This window comes from Pseudopodoces humilis, chromosome 11 (genome assembly GCF_049639895.1).
Source record: "Pseudopodoces humilis isolate 2021_Gansu_Grassland_sample_001 chromosome 11, ASM4963989v1, whole genome shotgun sequence".
NCBI lineage: Eukaryota > Metazoa > Chordata > Aves > Passeriformes > Paridae > Pseudopodoces > Pseudopodoces humilis.
Window position 1 is genome coordinate 2458327 of NC_142210.1, and position 19036 is coordinate 2477362.

Below are 19036 nucleotides of genomic sequence, written 5' to 3' on the forward strand. Positions count from 1 at the left end.
CCAGCCCTTGCTGTCTGAATTCTTCCTCAAGCATCCTGGTCACCGAGCAGCTGGGAAAATGAATCTACTCTTTGCCCTCACCTGCATGGCTCAGCATACAAATTAATTTAACTGGGACAAGCAAGAACTTTCTCATGTAAGAAGCCGCCTCACAGCCCAGGGGAAATCAAGAAGATTACTCAAGGAGTAAAGGCTGCATAACACCAGCAGAAGTATCCAGCTCTGGTTTCACTTGCTTCAAAATACTAGTAATGGAAATAAGTTTTATATTTAAAAAGTCAGAGTGGACAGACAGGGAAGAGGGATGTGTGGACTCGGGCTGTGACAGGACATTCACGCTCCTCTGAGCAGTTGTAATGCACATCAGCCACCCCCTCACCTCCCACAAAATTTGTACTTGGGGCTTCCATAGTGACAGAGACCCATCACAGTAAAAGTGCTGAATTTAACTTTAAAATATGCATCAAAAGCTGTCTATAATTTCTTATAAACTTACAAGAACTCCTGGCTTTTTCTTCCCTGACAGGCAAAGATCATAACATGTTAGACTTCATTAACAGACATTGTTATTGAATTCAAAACTGCTTCTAAAACTACAATTGATTCTTCTTAGAAAATAGTGTCCTTATGCAAAAGCTTATGGTATGGAACAAGACCATCTTCCAAAAGTACTATTTCATAAAAATTTAAAAGATGACATAAAATTTATAATAGAAGTGTGAATAGCATCATTATAATATTTGTAATAGCTTTTTCTAGCAGAACAAAATGCCCCAACTTTCACTTTTCTAGCTGGGCAATCAGAAGAGCTGATTTTTAACTATGTGTCAGAATTTGAAGTTAATTAAAACTAATTGCCCGCTGTACTGTAAGCGATGCCACTGCATTTTCAAATAGCTCTATTTCCATGGGATGATTTACTTAAAACTGATGTCTCTCATTGACTGAATTCTGGGTTTGCCTTAATTGTATTGTTCAAGTTGTTTATCTTTGCTTTCTGCCTCGCAATTTTACATGAAAGGTCATCAATAGCAAAGCTCCTCGCTAAGATTGACACTCTATCAACACGAGAAAAAGCATCCTAGTAGTTTCAACAATATCAACTAGTTTATCAAAATAAATAAACTCCTTTGGCATCTCACATTACCATTCCCACCAGCCACCACTTTCTGTCCTCAGAATGTTTGTTTATGTGCTCAGCTTTGTAGCAAAACTTTATAGCTCAGAACCACTGTACTTGTACAGCAGCACTGGTTATCTCTCCCACAGGGGTGTAAATGAAACCTCTTTAATGAGAACATGTGCACACCCAGAGCCTTGCTGCTGCTCCCAGCTGCCACTGGCATGAACACAGACCTGCCCAACCTCGAGTGTCCAGGTCACACAAAGCACCTCCTCCTTCTTGGGAAGCTTTGGAGGGTAAAAACCCAGGGTTAAATAGGGGCAAACGTGGCCAGGCACAAGTTCCTGCAGCTGCCCTCCAGCACAGGGGGATTACATCTGTCAGGAGTACCAGAAACAGGGGAGGAGGAGAGTGCTCTGCACCTCTCATGGCACAGGTCGAGTCCAGTGAAAAAACACAGCCCTTCATGCAGCTGGGACAAAAGCAGGCTGGCTGCCACCACGCTGATGACAGCATGGCATGTTCACATCTCCTGCTCATTCCTGCACGAGCCTCCAACTCTCCTGCTTCCCCCACCTGACATCTGCAAAGGGTGCTGGGACCGGCTTTCTAGGGCAGAGTCAACCTTCTGGCATCCCAGCTGCAAAGCCTGATGCTGTGGGAATGCAGGCTCCACGGGAAGCCCTGGCCTATCAATCCCTCCTTTCCCTGTGGTTTGGTTGTGGGAATTACCCCAGGAGATCCAACAACAACGCTGGTGAAGTTTAGCACACAGCCTGCAGCACCTGCCCTTAACCAAAGCATGTTCCAGTCAGCATCACTGGCACCAGCAACCAGCAGAGAGCTGGAGCAGGCCCTGAAGATAACTTTTGTTGCTATAGAAAATGTGCTATATAGAGGACCAGATGCTGTATAATTATATTTTCCAGCCTAAGAACATGCCTTCAAAATTAAATTTAACAACCGTAGACTCGCCTCATTCCCTGGAGTGAAATCCTGCCCAAACCCATCCTCAGTGCCAAGACTGCTATTCAAGCCCACCTCCAGAGGCCAGGTGGTGGGCAAATGAGACAGACAACTGGCTCTGCAGACAGCCTTCAGCTTGCCTTGCACTTCTGGACAAGAGCCTGTGCAAAGTCACCCAGCACAAGTCATCCCTGATCTGCACAGAGACCGACTGGGAGCATGGTGGGCTGGAGGGCAGGACTGTGTTAAAAATTGCTGGCATGCAGACAGACCATCATTTACCAGGACACTCTGCAGTGGAGAGATGTACAAAGGGATAGACATGGAAAAAGAGCCACATTTCACCAAGTCCAACTTCCAGATGTTACATTCATACAATATTCCTAGTTCACTTCATTAGGAAGGGCAAGAGCAGCTTGACAGCCCAAAGACTGGATCAGCAAGAGCAGAACAAGCACAAGTCTCTGCTGAAATATGCCTGGGAAGTTTGCCTGTGCTGTCTGAAGCACATTTGGCTAAAATATGTTATTCCTAAAAAATACGTGTTGTGAAGAGCTTTTTCTAATTGGCAGTCACTGTTGTCAGTTTTAGACAAACACTCTTGCTAAAGACCTCAGTGCAGAAGACTTTGTGATAAACATTCCCAACAGGAGAATTCTGCTGTGGAAGTCCATGCCTCAGGAAAACTGAAAAGGCTCCTGGTTCCACGGTGCTGGAACCATTCTTCCACCATTTCTTTTTGGTTCAGCAACTGCCCAGTGCATTCACTACAAGTGGACTTTTAGAGGTATCCCTCAGAGTAGGAGCTGGAAATGGTGGAATTGGGAAAGTCTCTGGAATAACTTCTTCTGTAGGATCATTGTAGTGCAAACATTCAGCACCTTTGCAAACTGAGCAAGTGTGATACAGAATCAGAAAAAATAAAGGGTAAGCACACTGGGTTACATTTTAAGGTATGATATATGCTACATGTACTGCTGTGGTTTATAACAACTGTATTTAACAACTGGTTTCTTTTGTTTAAAATGAAGGTGATTGAAAATCACCTTTTGCTGTTTTCACATCACACCATAAAGTGACTTGTAGATATAATGCAACAAGTAATCCTGGAGCTGAAAAGTGCTATTCAAAGGGAGAGAACCTGAATGCAAGAGCTCAGTTAAACCCTGTGTGTGAGTGCAAACTTTCCCTAGTTGGTTTTGCTCATGAGTAGACCAGAAATTGCTGCAATTCTTCACATAAGCAAAACAGGGACCTTCAACCCTTTTAGCTCCAGTCCTGCTGTGGGAACAACCCTTGATGTCCACCAATTTCAGTTCAAGTTTTTTCCCTGTATTCATGGTTCTTGCCAGCAGATCAGCAAATTCTATTGCAACTCATCTGGGGACACATCACTGCAGCTTCTTAATGCCGTGAGTTTCGTGGTGCTTGCAGTAGCAGAGGGTGGAACAAACAATGACAGCTCCTGTGCTGGGGGGTCAGGCTGCTGCTCCCCTCCCTCAGCACACACTGCTCTCCGGGATGCTGAGCAGCTCCTGGCCTCTTCTGCTGGACACAGAGCTTTTCATGCACATGGCTGTAATCTCTCTTCTCCAAGAGACTGCAGGAAAAGGCAGATGAGCCCTGAGCAAGTATAAATTAATGCTGACATTTGCTGGAATAATGCACTCTCTTGAGCCTCTGCATCTATGACGCCAATAGAGGCTGCTGGAGACACGAGTTTATATGCAACTTTCTGCTAAATCAGAGCATCATCTGCACAAATCAAGCACTTAGGAGACATCCTGAGATTTGTGATGTTCCCTAGAGCCATAGCTGGGTTCTGAGCCATCTATTCTCACTGACTGCTGAGATTCCTTACAGGCAATTTTTAGTGACAGAACCGAGGATAAATCCCACCCATATTTCACAAAGTAACAGGCAAGCTTTGTGTGACTTTGAAGTACAGATTACTCAGCACTGATAGCACTACCTATTCCACACTGCTCATGTTCTTTCTTCAAATCCAAATCCAGGGCTGGTTATAAGTGGGTTTCTGCCCTGCACAGTAAATCTGGGACAAATGTGGGCCCCAAGGCACGACATCTCTTATCCCCAAGTTCTTCACACAGTTGGAGAGTTGAATGAATCAGGATTTTCTACCCAGTGGCAAACTGTGTGTGTGACCCAAGACTCCTCAAAACTGGTGCAGAGCTCCTGTGACCCAGTGAGCTTTGGGACAGGTCTGCTGTGGCCTGGTGCTCCTGTCCATGTTTATCTCTGAGCATTCAGAGACCAGAGCTGCTGCCATGCTGTAACTCCTAAAGATAACACCCACTTTCTGCAGAATTTTTGCCCTCCAAGTCAGCAGTTCCAGCTCACTGGGAGGACCTCAGCCTGAAGCTGAGGGTGTCAATGTTTTCCTGACAGGGTTTCTATACCTTCCATCAAACAATGTATTAACCACAGCTCTCCACAATGACTGAAGTCAGCATGCAAGAATTTCCCCTCTAAGCTATGATTTACAGGCATAGATCTATCCAAAACAAAGCCTTAAAAGTCATCAATAAACTGGGTACTAGGACTAAATATGTACTCACTAACCAGAATTTGAACTTGAAGATATTGATATGTGGGAAGCTTCTTTGTGAAGGAAAACACAGAGTATGAGCAGGGGTTTTTTTTTAGCTCTGATGTACCACTTAAGCTGTGGCATGCTTCGTTTGCTGAAATGGAATATAATATGTCTTTGTATTGAATTATACTTGGGTTGGTTATTAAATGAAAACTATTATTCCATTATAGCCATAAGAAATGGAAGTGCTGCATATGGCTGTGTGCAATCCATTAACTGCTTATGGAGCCCAAGACCCTTCAGAGACCATTACAAATCCATTCCATGGCCCTCTCTGCCAGATTTTACACTCTGATATCTGCACTCGAGGCAAGAGGCAGAAGGCTCTCTAGAACCACTATTAATCAGCCTTCATACACTGCTTGTGCCAGCACAATGAATATTCCAGGCTTAAACCTATTTCTCATGTATTAAACCTATTCCTCACATGTTGTTTTTAAGGTAAGAGTGTGATGCATGGCCACAGCTTCGCTGTTCTGGGCTGATGTGCTGACCAAAGTACATCAGCAGCAGCTCATCTGCACCAATGCCCATCTGAACCTGCCTCTTGCAAGGCAATAATTACCAATACAGTAATTAACAAAACAAGGCAATAATCTTGCACTATGGGGATGTTTTCCAAGGACACAAAGTGAGAATAAAAAGGAGAGTTGTCTTAATTGACTAATAGATAATCTTCCTTAATATTCCTTCTGGTGTCTGGGGTTTTTTATACAGAACTCTATTTTCTGTGTACAGAATCTTTAATATTAGAATTATTTACAATGATTCAGCAAGATCATTTGTTTTTGCAATGGTCTTTAAAACAATATGATCATCCAGCTATGAGTCTGCATGGTTTGTGTTTAAAAAAGGTCAAGCTTACAGTGTGAAATCAATCTTTTGTAATTTCCTTTGCATCATCTAATGTGGAAGGGCAGCTTGGATTTAAAAGACACCAAGTTAATGACTCCAACAAAGACACTAGTTGAAAGCAAAGGTTTGATCCAAGTTTTAACTAGGAATGTTTTGCTACCCAAAATGAGTCTTCCCTTTTGGTTTTATTTGGCTAGATGAATTTTCCAAGCTGTCTGATATAATCAAGTTCTGTCCTTTCTCCATTTTCCGTGCCACGCTCACCAACTCGACACCAGCACTCAGAAAATTGTACCTGGGAATGGTGATGACAGGAGGAGCTGTTGGCTCCCTGGGAGTCTGCACTCGTGAAGATGTGGTACAGAAGCCACACAGAGAATGGTTTGTCACCAAAGCAGGGGGAAATGCTCCAGTGAGTTGCAAGTATCCACAAACCTCTCACACAGCAGCATTCAGCCCAAGGACACCTTGTTAAAGGTGGGGACATGGAAACAACAAATCCAAGCTGCTGGAAGTGAACACCTGGCTCTTTTTGAGCCCATTCAAGGTAGAACTGAGCATCTCTTTGCTGATGTTCAGAGGCTGTTTCTTGCTAACATCTAAGAGAGAGGGAAATGCAGGAAAATGCATAAGGAAGAGCCAAGCAGGAATTGTGAAGTGCTTGGAGAGCAATGGCATCGACAGTCTGGTGTGTTAGCACTCCCACTGCCAGAGCTTTGAAATATCCCTTCACTTAAGACAAACACAATCTTATGTATTTAGTACATTTTCTGGCAACAGAGTGAAAGCTGATGTGCTAAAAATGCATGACTCATGCAGGCTGTTACATTTCATTTCCTCCTGAGGAAAGACAACTGCTCTTGTCTTTGTCTTAGGGCCAGCATTTTGGGTAATCTACCTTTGACACTTACAGCCCTAAGCCAGTTGGGATTTCTCTCTGGGCCAATTCCCAGACCCTCATCCAAACAGAACAAATGCAAAAAGCTGATGCAATTCCTCAAAAGCGTGAGGTGCAATGGGTGTGGGCTGCCTTAGCAAGGCAGTAATTAATTGTCTAATTAGCTGATCTGAATCACTACCACTGTGCACACTGGGATCCACAGGTGAGCTGTGACAACAAAAGATGTTTTTGGCAAGCCTGTCCTGATCTGTCATAGCTCAGCACAGGAGATGAGACAGCCCCACCTCCAAGATATCCAATCTACTTTCCAGGAATGAGCTCTGAACTACAGGAGACAGGAACCCAAGAGGTTTTTTCCCCTATTTTTGTTGACCTGTTGTTACCAGGGTCATAGTTATTTCAAGTTACACCACACTCCACCACCAGGAATTTTCCTATGGACTTCTTTCTTCATTCAGTAAATTCATTCAGAGGAGCCAGGAGCAGATGCTTACATAGAGGTGATAGAAGAGGGAAACCTGCCCAACTTGGCAGCATTTAGGAGCATCTGGTAGCAATAACACATCAGAGATTGCTATTTGACTTAAAGAGACTGTTCCTAATGCAACAGAAAACCCTTCCCACAACAGGCAACAAGAACTCAACAAATTCCTTTTCATTCTATTTTTCTCCCTATTTTCAATACCATATCAAGCCTGTGGCCAGAAGGGATCCTCCTTTCTGTACCTCATCAGTAGGCCACTTGCCTTTCTTTTTTATTGTCCTTAGGACCAGTGCTTTTGAAGAAAGGACAACAGCCAAAAAAAATCCCAAAAACCTTCTCAAGGGAAACATCTTGCTGGAAACAGGAATGGGAGATAATCCACCTTGCTAACTGATGTTCATGGCAGACCTGCTCCTTCTAGGCATTTGAGGTCCTCCTGATATCTGATCAGTTCAGGCTTTCAAGCCCCTTCCTAGAAACTCTTAAAAAAATCTAAATGTATTTTTAAATCCCCAGGCTAAAAATTCAGTGAGCTACAATCATATCTACTCCAAATTCTTCTGATTGAAGAATATTTATTTTTTTTTATTAGGAAAATTCAACTCTATTGATACCTCAGGTCACCCATGAGAAAATAGGTGTGATGATATTTTAAGGTGCTACATTCCTTCACAGGAAAAGTACAAAAGCATTCTTTATGTCAAGCTGTCTGCACTGAATACTTTTTCCTCACTTTATTTCCTTTCTGGAAAGGCACCTTTTCCCCAGTCCTTGTTTAATAACAAAGGGAAGATGAACATCTACAGAAATTTGCAACTGGGGCTTCCACAGCTGTTCAGTGTAACAGGGAAATCATCCCAAGGACTCCCTCCTGTGCCCCTTGTTACACCAGGATAAATCTGCATTCCCTCTTCCCCTGCTGCAAGGACAGTGCACTTCACTGAACAGAACAACCTCTCATCCTCTCTGATGTAAGGGGAAAAAACCCACTTTGGCAGAGCACAGAGGGTTTGGAGGTCTCAGCAATGGCCAGGCATTGGTGGAATTGCAATTAGCTGACAGAAATGAGCACACAAGGGCTGCCTCTGGTTTCCAGAGGTTTGCCCTCCTCAGAGGGAGCCTCTCTCTGTTAGGAGGCACCCTGCAGAAAAAGGCACTGTTGCTAATTTGGGATTCCACCTGGAAAAGGGCAGGAATTTCACATAAAATGTGAATTTCATAAATTGCAAGATTTCAGCAAGTTGGGGCAAATCTCTGGAGGAGGTAAAACTTCAAATAGAAACATAAAACTTACTATTAAAGGCAAAGTCAGCTCAAAGTATTTTATATGGAGGGGGAAAAAAACAAGCTGTAAAACCTGGCATCATCTGAGGAGCACAGTCCTCTATCAGTTATGGCAGCACTTGGAGGATGCATTTACCCCTCAGCACTTCTTGAATAAGGAATCATTTGGATCAGATCATTTTTGGGAGGATAATTTCACTGTGCAGGAACAGATCTGGCCTCAGCCATCAATCCCCTGCACTGCCAGCTGAATACCTGGGTTTGTACCAACAAAAGCAGAGCTGGACTAGAGCCAAAGCTCTTGGTACTACAAACTTTACATTTTAAACATTGTATTTTACTGCTATTTACTACTTTGACAAGAAAGCAGATTTTTTCCCCAGTTGAAAAATAAAAAGCATCAGTATCTCTGGCTGGATGCTATGCATGAATTCTTGAGCATCTCCAATTTTTAAAGAATGTCACTGGTTTCTATTTTTTTCTTTTCACTTTTTTTGTAGTTAAAACAAATAAATTTTTTCCTTTCTAAAGCCGAACCCTCCCTCTACATGATAAAACACTGTAGCTAATGAAATTAAAATGATATATAAGAAAAGAAACCTCCATTTAGAAGAGTTATTTCAATTGGTTGATGAAAGGCATTCTGATACAGTAAACACATGTTAGAAAAAGAAGAATTTCTGCTTATAAAAAGACAGTTCTCAAGTGTTAACCTTTAATTTCAAATGAAATCAGCATAGCAATGCTCAAAGGTAGCAATACAGCTATGTAATTTCCCCATTAGATTTAGTAAGTCCTTTTGTGGGCACCAAGATGACATAAACCACGTGCTATACAGATAAATCAGAAAAAAACCCCAAAAAACAATTACTGCATATTTATTCTCATAATTTCTCCAAGGATACTGAAATTTCTCATTAAAAGAGGGTCTGGCTGCAAAGAACAAATCCATATAACAAACTGATACACTGTTGATGAAACATGTGGAATATATACAGCAGGATTATAAATATGGATTTTATGCATCACTGTACAGAATATGCAGTGAAATCTCCTCTTCCCACAAACGTAATAAAGGAATAAACATGTTGCAGGAATAGATTTATTGCACAAAGTTCCACATTTAAGCGGTCTCCTGAGCTGTGTTATGTGCTAGGTACACTCTGATTGATAGCAGCTTCCAATGCAGGCCCCTTTATCCCCTCACATATCTCCCTGGCAAAGCCACAGACTGGGATTTTCCTGTCTTTCTTCCATTCACTGACAGTTAAAACACTCCTAAACAACGACAAAGTTTCTGTAAACCCTTTCTCATATTAAAAAGGTGCTAAATTTCTAAAACATCTTTGCTTGTGTTCTTTGACTCCATCCGCCACTAAAGGAATCCCACATGATGGGAGAGACCTGAAGAGTCTTTTGAAAACTGGGTTGTGTGCAAGGAATCACAGAGCAGCCTCTGACCCTTCCCAGTAAAAGTCATGGGAATTTCATTAGCAAGTCACACAATCTACTGCAGCTCATCCCAATTCCCTGACAAGAAGAGAGGCAGTGCCATCTGACAGAGAGCTGCACGGTGTTGATCGAAGGGAACGTCCCTCTGCAGCTGTGGCTCAAGCTCACCTGACAGACCCACTAGGAAAAATGGCCAGGAAGAGATGATCAGCCCTGAGCCACCATTTTTAAAGAAAATCTCCCTTTAGACACTGATGAAAAACAAGTCAGTGATATCTGGACAGGGTATTTGTATTATTTTTATATGTGATTGTCAAATCAACTTGCAATGCACCTTTGTTGATCAGATGAGCTCGCTTACTAACATAGAAATTAAAATCTGACACCTGCATAGATGCTCACTGAGGACCCTGTTACTGCCTCTGGAACCATTTCTGCTGCTTGCAAGGCACAGCATAAATCCCCAGGCCTGCAGAGTGGACAATTACACTCACAGTCGCTTGCAGACACACTGGAGCAATTTATTCACCAGCCCAAACCAAAATCTGTTCTAACTTCATTGAATCAGCCTCACTTCCTTTGAAGACACCAATGCCAAACCCTGGTAACTGAACATCATTTGTTTGTTGTTTGTATTGAAATGAAGTGCTAACTAGTACATCTCCTGTTAAAGAAAGAGTGGCATTGAGTAATTCTAATCAGTTCCTTTATGAGAAAGTCTGTTTCCCTTCTGCCCACGTTTGCTGTCTGCATGCTAATTCACCCCTGCTTAAACATGCAGAGTTGTCACCACTCACCCAAGTAAATCTAGATTTTTTTTTTATTATTAAACCACATTAAGACAGGTGCAGGAAATGATTTATTCATCTGGACTGCATTGTTCCCAAGATAGAGACATCCACAAACACCATCATAAGTCAGTGTAAAATATGCACTTGCTTTAACTACACTGTTCAATTACTGATTTCCTGCAGCTCAAGTAGTTTTTATATATTCTGTCTCCTCTGTCTTGGGCAATGTGCTGCCATTTACAAAATTCACTAGAGGAAACCTATGGCCTACTGCCCTACATTAAAGCCCTGCTAATTAATTACAGATATTCTTCCAGGACTGTGTTCTGGATCAATGAGAGAGAGAAAAAAAAAAAATGTGTCCCATACTTTCCCTTTGTTTTTCCATTTCCACACCACAACTAATGGCTCTTGTATTGAAACCCTATGCTGAATGCAATGAGATGCAAGACTCTTCTGCATCCATGGTTACTATTTACTAACAAAACTGATGATGTCAGGAATTTAATTAGGTTGTTTCTAGCACAGAGATTTTAAACCATGAAATCATTAAAGTGTCTAATCTTTTCTTTGTTTGCATTTTATAAAAAAGTAAACCCCAGACTAAACACCATTCCTGTCACAGAGAGCTGAGCTTCTCAGGGTTTGCCAGGCATAACACACTAACAGGTTTAAGAGTCATTAACACAAGCTAGTCCACACACTATTATTTTTTCAAACTACACCACAGCAGCAGCTGCCACTAGCACTGCTGGGCTTCAAGATTGTACCAGTGTTTTTATTACAAATCCTTACTTTCAAGATTTATAATTTGGCTGTAAAAAATGAGCTTCAGGCTAAAATTTGGCATACACGCTCCAGGAATTTGTTTTTAACACCACAATTGTTATAAACCTGCATAGACTTGGGATATGCTGGGATACCACTACAGAGAGAAGTGGGTGCAGGGGCTGTGGAAATATCCCATGTCTCTGCTCAACCTGGCTTGGATCCATCTAATCCCTTCCATGGGAGCCTTCAGCTGCCTGCCCCACTGCCAGGGCCACAAGGTGCTTGGCTCCATCAGGATCCAGCCCAGAGGTCAGTGGATGGAAGGACACACATCTCCTCACGCTGCTGCCCTGGCAGAGCCTTCCCAGCAGTTCCTTGGGGAGCCAACAGTCAGGCCAGCAAGCACAAGGCAGCCAGGTTCAGGATCCACCTGTGATCTGAGCAAGGTTTGCTTTCAGGGTGTGATGAAGTGAACTGCACTTTTTGTTTTGTTTTGTCAAACCACCAGAGCCCTCAGAGATCCTTCAGTGGGAAGAGCCCCCCATCACGGTGCTGCTGCCTGCCACAGCTCCATGGAAAAGGCAGGAGGATGGGAGCACACCAAGCTCAGCTCACCAACACTCCAGGGTGGGATGATCAGAGGGGTCTGTGCAGCACAGATGAGCCTGTGTTCAACCAGGGGCAGAGCCCACAGGGTTACCAACAACAACAAAGTACAGGGGACTGATATCTGCTGCCTTCTCTGTTCTAACCTAAAGGAGAGCAGCACTGGACATGGTCCTTGTCCCTGCTTTTATAGACAGCAGAATCAGAAAAAACTCTTCCTCGAGCAAGACCTAAATAAAAAAACAAATTAACACCAATATTTTTTGCGCGATATCAAAGTAGTTTCCCACCAGCTGCTCTGAAGGTGGAAATGCTGCTCCTCCCCATCAGCAGCACACTGATATCAAACTCTGGGCCCCCTGTCAGGTGTCCTGCTGGTGCTGCTCCCAGATGGATGGTTGTGAATTCACCTCCTCTGCAGGAATCCCTCGCTGCACAACGCTCCTGCAGCACAAAGTGACAAACAGGGGGATTACTGTGATGCCCTTGGGGGAATTAAACCATCCCAGCAAAACTCAGCCCTGTGCATCTCTACAGAAGGGATAAAACCCCTCCTTATCACTATTACCACAAAGCTTCTTCATGTACAAAGCAAGAGGTGTGCTGTCAAAACGCAGGAGGATATCAGGGAAACTAAAGAACCCCATTAAACCCCAATTTCCCAGAGTCATGTTTCTGGAGCTTTGACAGCTTCCTCTTTGTCATCAGGAGCAGAAATCTCATGAAAGAGTCTGAAGTTCTAAGTGACAGGAATGTGATCACACTTAGGAGTAAAAAAAAAAAATAAAAATTAAAAAAAATCAAAGGTATAACTTCAAAAGAAAAACAGGCTAGAAGTCAAATTCAAATCAACACACAGAATTGCTAAAGGCCCCAAAAAAGCATTTTCCTGAGCATATCCTTTTGAACAGAAAGCTGTTGAAAGGTAGATTGGGAGAAGATCATTGCATTGGAGTATAAGACAGTGGTTTTGTTTTGTCATGTAAGAAAAGCAACTCAGATTTACTGCTACTCCGTGTAGCAAGATTCTCATGAAATTCTCATGAAATTCTCATGAAATTCAAGATAAACTGAAGAGGATTGCAGCAGGGTAAGGGAGTATTTTTGAATGATTAAACTTCTAGCAAATGCTGTGGTGGTTTGTTGAAAGCCTTTTGTTAATTTCAGCAAATTATTTTGCTTGCAGAAGAAACCTGAAGTTTCTTCAGTTCAAACCCACTTATTTTCTGTTTTATATCCCAAACTTCCATTTGAAGATCGAAGTATTTAACAGAGGTTCTTTTCAAGTTGTTGTTTTGGGTTTTTTTTACATTTCCAGCTGTGAAAAATGAGACTGCAGTTGAGGTTCATCATACTTGATTTTTGAATCATGAAAAATATTGGTGGAAATAAACTAAACCAAAGCTGTGGCATCCCAGAAAGACTGGATGGGTGCTCTGAATAACCTGAGTTAGCAAGTTAGGAATGCTTGTACACCTGAGTTTGGACTGGTCTGTCTCCTCAAGTCCCTCTGGGTGAATTATTTTGTGAAGGCAGTTCTGTTTTTCAGAGAGCTCTGAAGACAGTGCCCATCTCTGTACACTTCAGCCTCTGAGCTTATTTTAAACTCCCTGACAAACTCAAAATCCTTTCAATCCATTTCTTCACAGCCTTGTGCCAGTCCTCCAGAAACAATAATCTGCTCCTGTGTAAGACAGAAGTAATAATGGAGGAGACTTTTGAACAGACTTTGGGGTGTCTGTCCAGCATTCCCTGCCACGTTCAGCTCCCCTGTGGTGGAATGAAGATGAAGATGCAGAAGAAGGCTGCCTGCCTTCGTTCCCCTGGGGGGTGAAATGCAAGGGCAGCACCCATTTCGAGCAATATTCCCCTCAAATCAGTTCAGTCCCTGCCTCACCTGGCCCTGGCCACCACAGACCTGAGGCAGAGAGCAGAGCCTGGGGAGGAACACAGCCCTTGTCCAGAGGAGAGCTGCTGCTCCCACCTCACACCACGAATGGCACAGGAGGGGGGCACATGGAGAGGGTGGCACACAGAGGGTGGCACACAGAGGGTGACACACCAAGAGGGTGACACACCAAGAGGGTGACACACCAAGAGGGTGGCACACAGAGGGTGGCACACCAAGAGGGTGGCACACCACCACACGCTGTAACAGCTCTGCTCAGTGGAACAGCTCACAGCTCAGTGACAGAGTTTTGTCATTTAGGTTTTGCTTCCCCATTTTTCCAAGGCAACAGTCCCAAAATGAAGGAAGGGGACTCCTGAGTGTCACCATTTGTGAAGGGGACCCACATCAGGGATTCTCAGCCCAGAGCTTTCTTCGCCCCAGGAGTGCAGCCTGAGGTGCTCTAAGGACAGCTGGAAGAACCTGCAGGCAAAAACTTGGCAACAACCACTTTTCCAGAAATGCTTTAAATAAAGAGATGCCTCATTGCTCATAAGTCACCTTAAAGCAGCAGGCAGAGAGGACACTGAAGATGAATCTGAGTGAGCAGCTATTACTTAAGTGAATGACAAAGGCTGTTCTAACTGAGCATTTAATTACTTTGACCTTGTAATAAAAAACATCCCCTTTGTATTTGTTCCAGGTTTGCATAATCAGTTTCTTTCCTCTTTGATCACTTAACCACATGCATTTCTCCTGCACAGAGCTTTGCTATTGTTCCCATCAGACTCCAAAATGCCACTGTGCTCTGTTATTGCACAAAAAGCAGAAACAGCAAGTTTGGGCATTCTGCCATTGCCATTTCACTTATTTTCATCTTAAGTGCAAAATGTTCTTTGTTTGGCAAAGAATAAGATGTGTGTGTCACAGTGGGGAGGGCAAAAATACGAGCTGAAAGTCAAGCAGGGTACATTGTGCTCACCATGCTGTGTTTTTGTGGGCTGAAAGTCACCCAGGATCAGCAGATCCAAAACTCACCATGGAAAAAATAAAATCAAGTAAGAAGCAAAGTAAAAACCCTTGGGAAAATCTCCCCCCACCACCTCAATACTTATTATATAAGTAGTGAAGAGTTACCAGGATATCCTTTATTTACTATTGGAGACTGATCTTTTAAGCACTTGTTTTGTCAAAGGACAGAGGAGCAGGCAGAGCAAAGGGGAGTTATCAGATGGCAAAGCATAGCTTTCAGCACACTTGTGTTACTTTCTGCCTTGCACCAGAAAAATTAGGATGAACATAGGTAGAAGTTTAGGAAGAAACAGTAGGGCTAGCAAAGAGAAATGGCTCAAATCTGGGGTAGCTGAAAGGTCATTAATATGGCTGCTTAATTGATGTGTTCCAAAAGCAAAGTGCAGGGTAAGGGCCTGAAGGCAAAAGGGAAGAGCACAGCTCGTCCCAGCAAGTAATAACCGAAGACTCCAAACTTCCCCTTGTGCTGAGCCACAGTAAGTGGTGGTAAGTGTAAAAATGCTGCAGATTCAGAACAAAACAAGTCTGAGTGGTTTATATATTTCTTCCACTAGAATGATGGCACAAGGGAAGGCAGATCATAGTTTCAAAATGAGGCAAAGCAGCTGCAGTTCATTTCAGCAGCAAAGAATCAGTAGCAAGGCCAAAACAAAGAAATACATTTGTGTAAGTAAGGAGTCTCTGGAGAAGCAGTGTCAACATAGTCCAACTGTGGCTCAGAAGAGATAAGGCTGATCCAGAAATTCATCCTAGAAAGATCCTAAATGAACAAAACAGCTACAATATGGCCTAAACAAGAGCCTTACAATAATCAGGGGAAAAAAAAAAAATCCCTTTTAATTGTTATTTGGTAGGACATTCTCTAATTCCTCAGTAAAAGTCAATCACCATTAGCAGTCACTGCCAGCTACTTCAGCTGAAGAATATCGGTCTCATCTGCCAAGACACAAAACTGAAATACCAAAACCAAGATCCAAGCCTGGAATAAAAGAGCTCTGCATCCAGTTTGTGGCACAGCAAGAGACTCGAGGGCCCAAAGAGAGAATCAAGGAACAGCAGATAAGGGTAGAAGAGTATCTTCCACTATGACATACATTAAAATGTTGTTTAAGTCCTAAATCCTTTTAAATCAAATCTATACAGACCTTAAGGAGAATTTTAGTAGTTCTAGAAAGCCAGATGTCATCACAAAGCATCACTGCCTTCAGTTTTGTGGGACTTTTTGCCTGTTTGTGAACTGAGACTGACAGATTCTTATCATCCTGCTCCTTTCTCACCAGACTTTGCAACACAAGCTCTGTTCCAGGCCCTCAGAGTTCAACACCTGAGACAAAGGGGCTCTGAACTCATCTTAGATAATCAGTAACACCCACATGACAAACATCAGTAAGATAACCCACAAAACCAGCTTCTAGGAAGTCAGTAGCTGTACAAGAAAGCCTAAAAACAACCCCCCTTCTGCCAAAATACAGAGAACTCTTTAGTCACTAATGGGACTGCTGATCCTAATGATTAATTTAAACCAAAAATTTGTTTTATGAGCTACAATTGGTTAATACATGAAGTGTGTTGGACACCATGCCCTGGGAAACTGTGTTCTCCTTTTCTGTTGTAAGGAAAATGTTGTATCAACAGCCTGACTGCAAACTTTCCTCTAGGGCTGAAGTGCTGCCGTGCTTTGTGGATTGGCTTGTGCTTGGAGAAAGGCACAGGCAGAGCTCACAGGAGCTCCACAGAGGCAGCATCTGCAAGGAATGCCACTCATACCTGAACATTTCCTTTGGGTATCTAATGTTAAGTAAAGTACTTGAAACTTTTAGGAGCAGAGTTTTTTAGTTCTGCTACAGATCATCACACTGAAGGGCTCTCTGGGCCACTGTGGTCATTTAAAAATAGGGATAAAATGCCTCTGTGTTACCCATCTGAGTTAATGTGTCACTGTCCAGTGTGAGAAAGATGCTCAGCCCTGCAAATGGAAGGGTGAAATAATGAACTTCTTGAGACATCCACCCCTTTCAAAGTTTGTCTAAAGAGAGTTTCCAGAAATATTGAGCTATTTCACAGACTCACACAATCATTAGGGTTGGAAGGGACCTCTGGAGATTATCCAGTCCATCCCCCTGCCAAGGCAGGGTCACCTGGAGCAGGGGACACAGGAACACATCCAGGTAGGCTTTGGATGTCTTTTCAAATTAATCCTTTATATTAGAATGCATCAAAACAGATGAAAGTGGAGAAGCCAATTTTTCTAGCAAGAAGGCATTGAGTTTCTATGAGGTTGTCTGAAGAACTGAGACAAACATGAATTGCTCCTCCATGCAATGCAGCACTTACTCCTTGCCCTCCTGATCAAGAGAGTGGCCTTTCCATAGCTGCTAATTTCACTTACAAGAACAAGTTCCACATCACACCTTGCACAGGCTACACTCAGGTAAAAACAGAGTGCAAAATAAGTAGATGTAAGATTATTTTATTTTTTTTTTAATTTTTCAAATGAAGCAAAGATTGTTTAAAGTTTGTCTTTTTTTTTTTTTTTTCATAAACCACATCGTGGCTGCTGTACTCGTTCTGAGAACCTCGATGCTCTCGTGTTTAATGCATGTCTAAGTGCTCACTTGGTTCCAGCACCCCAGTGAAGAGAGGGAAATGGTTTAGCTCTGGCTTTCAGGGTCTGAGCACAACTCTCATGCCAAGCAAGAACTCACAGAGCTGCTAAGGCAGCTGGAGCTTTCCCTAGCCTGACTGGGCTGGATGTGGCTGGCAGTGGAAATTCAGCAGAAGCCCTTGGCCCAAACACTCTGGGGCAGAAGCTGGGGAACTCCTGCATGGAGAGAGGCTCCTCCAGAGCTGCCCTGCACACCCTGGCTTTAGCCCCAAGCTGGGAGCTCACACTTGTGGCCACAACTGCAGGAGGGCTCCACTCAGGGACACTGACAACTTCCCATCCCAAAAACCAGCAGGCACATGAATCAGTATCCAAGAGTTTCAGAGTCCTGGTGTATGAAATCGATTCAGAGCACTTTGTGCTGACTTGAGTGCAATGTGAAGAGCCTGCCATTGCCATTTCACTTATTTTCATCTTAAGTGCAAAATGTTCTTTGTTTGGCAAAGAATAAGATGTGTGTGTCACAGTGGGGAGGGCAAAAATACGAGCTGAAAGTCAAGCAGGGTACATTGTGCTCACCATGCTGTGTTTTTGTGGGCTGAAAGTCACCCAGGATCAGCAGATCCAAAACTCACCATGGAAAAAAAAAGAAATCAAATAAGAAGCAAAGTAAAAACCCTTGGGAAAATCTCCCCCCACCACCTCAATACTTACAGATAGTGAAGAGTTACCAAGATATCCTAAGCTGCTCACAAATTCCAAAGCTGTAGGAATAGGCAAGGACTGTTACTGATTGCTCAACACACTTCCTTTGCTCTCTGCAAAATTAAAATGCATTGCAAAGGACCCTCTTCCTGGCAGCCCCAACACTGTCCATTTCTTTACCAAACATAAAAAACAGCTTTGTAAAGCTATCTGTAAAGTTTTCCAATACTTCAGCTACAGGGTTATGGGGCCTGCAACCCAGATGGGTATCTGCTATTCTCAGTGAAATATCCTATTAATTAGCTGCTGACAGCACAAACCAGCTTTAAACAGTACAACTGGAGGAGGGTGGGGGAGACATCAAATGAATCTGATCTTCAGGGGACAAGATAGAAAGGTAACAGATGTTGGTGTGCCCTGACCTTGGTCTCATTGCTGTTCCTGTAGGACTAACGTAAATAAAATTTAACAACCAAAGAAAAAAGTGAAAGGGATTAATCTGTAACAACTCCCAGCTATGCTCTAGCACTTTGGCAGATGATAAAAGCAAAGCTTAGGTCCTCAGCATGAGCAAGTGGAGCTGTACTGAGTGCCAGGTGAAGATCTCCAAGCTCACCACATGGACATCACCCAGCAGCAGCAGCAGCAGCAGCAGCACAGCTCTGGCAGGATCACACGTGAGGAAAGGCTCTGTCATTCCGTCTTTCCCCTGGTGATGGATACCACACACTGGGAGAAATGAGAAGAGTGTCCTAAAGTCATTAAACAGCCCTTAACCCCTGGGTAGCACAGGGTTCTGACACATGCACAGCCTCAATTCTGGCTTCTTCATGGACCAGGAAATGTCCTGTGCATCCCTCTAACAAGTCAGCCTGGAGAGCCAGCTGCAAATACCCCCTCATCCTTTTATTTCTGAAGTCCATGAAACAAAAACTAGAATTCAAAACAAGCACACAGCA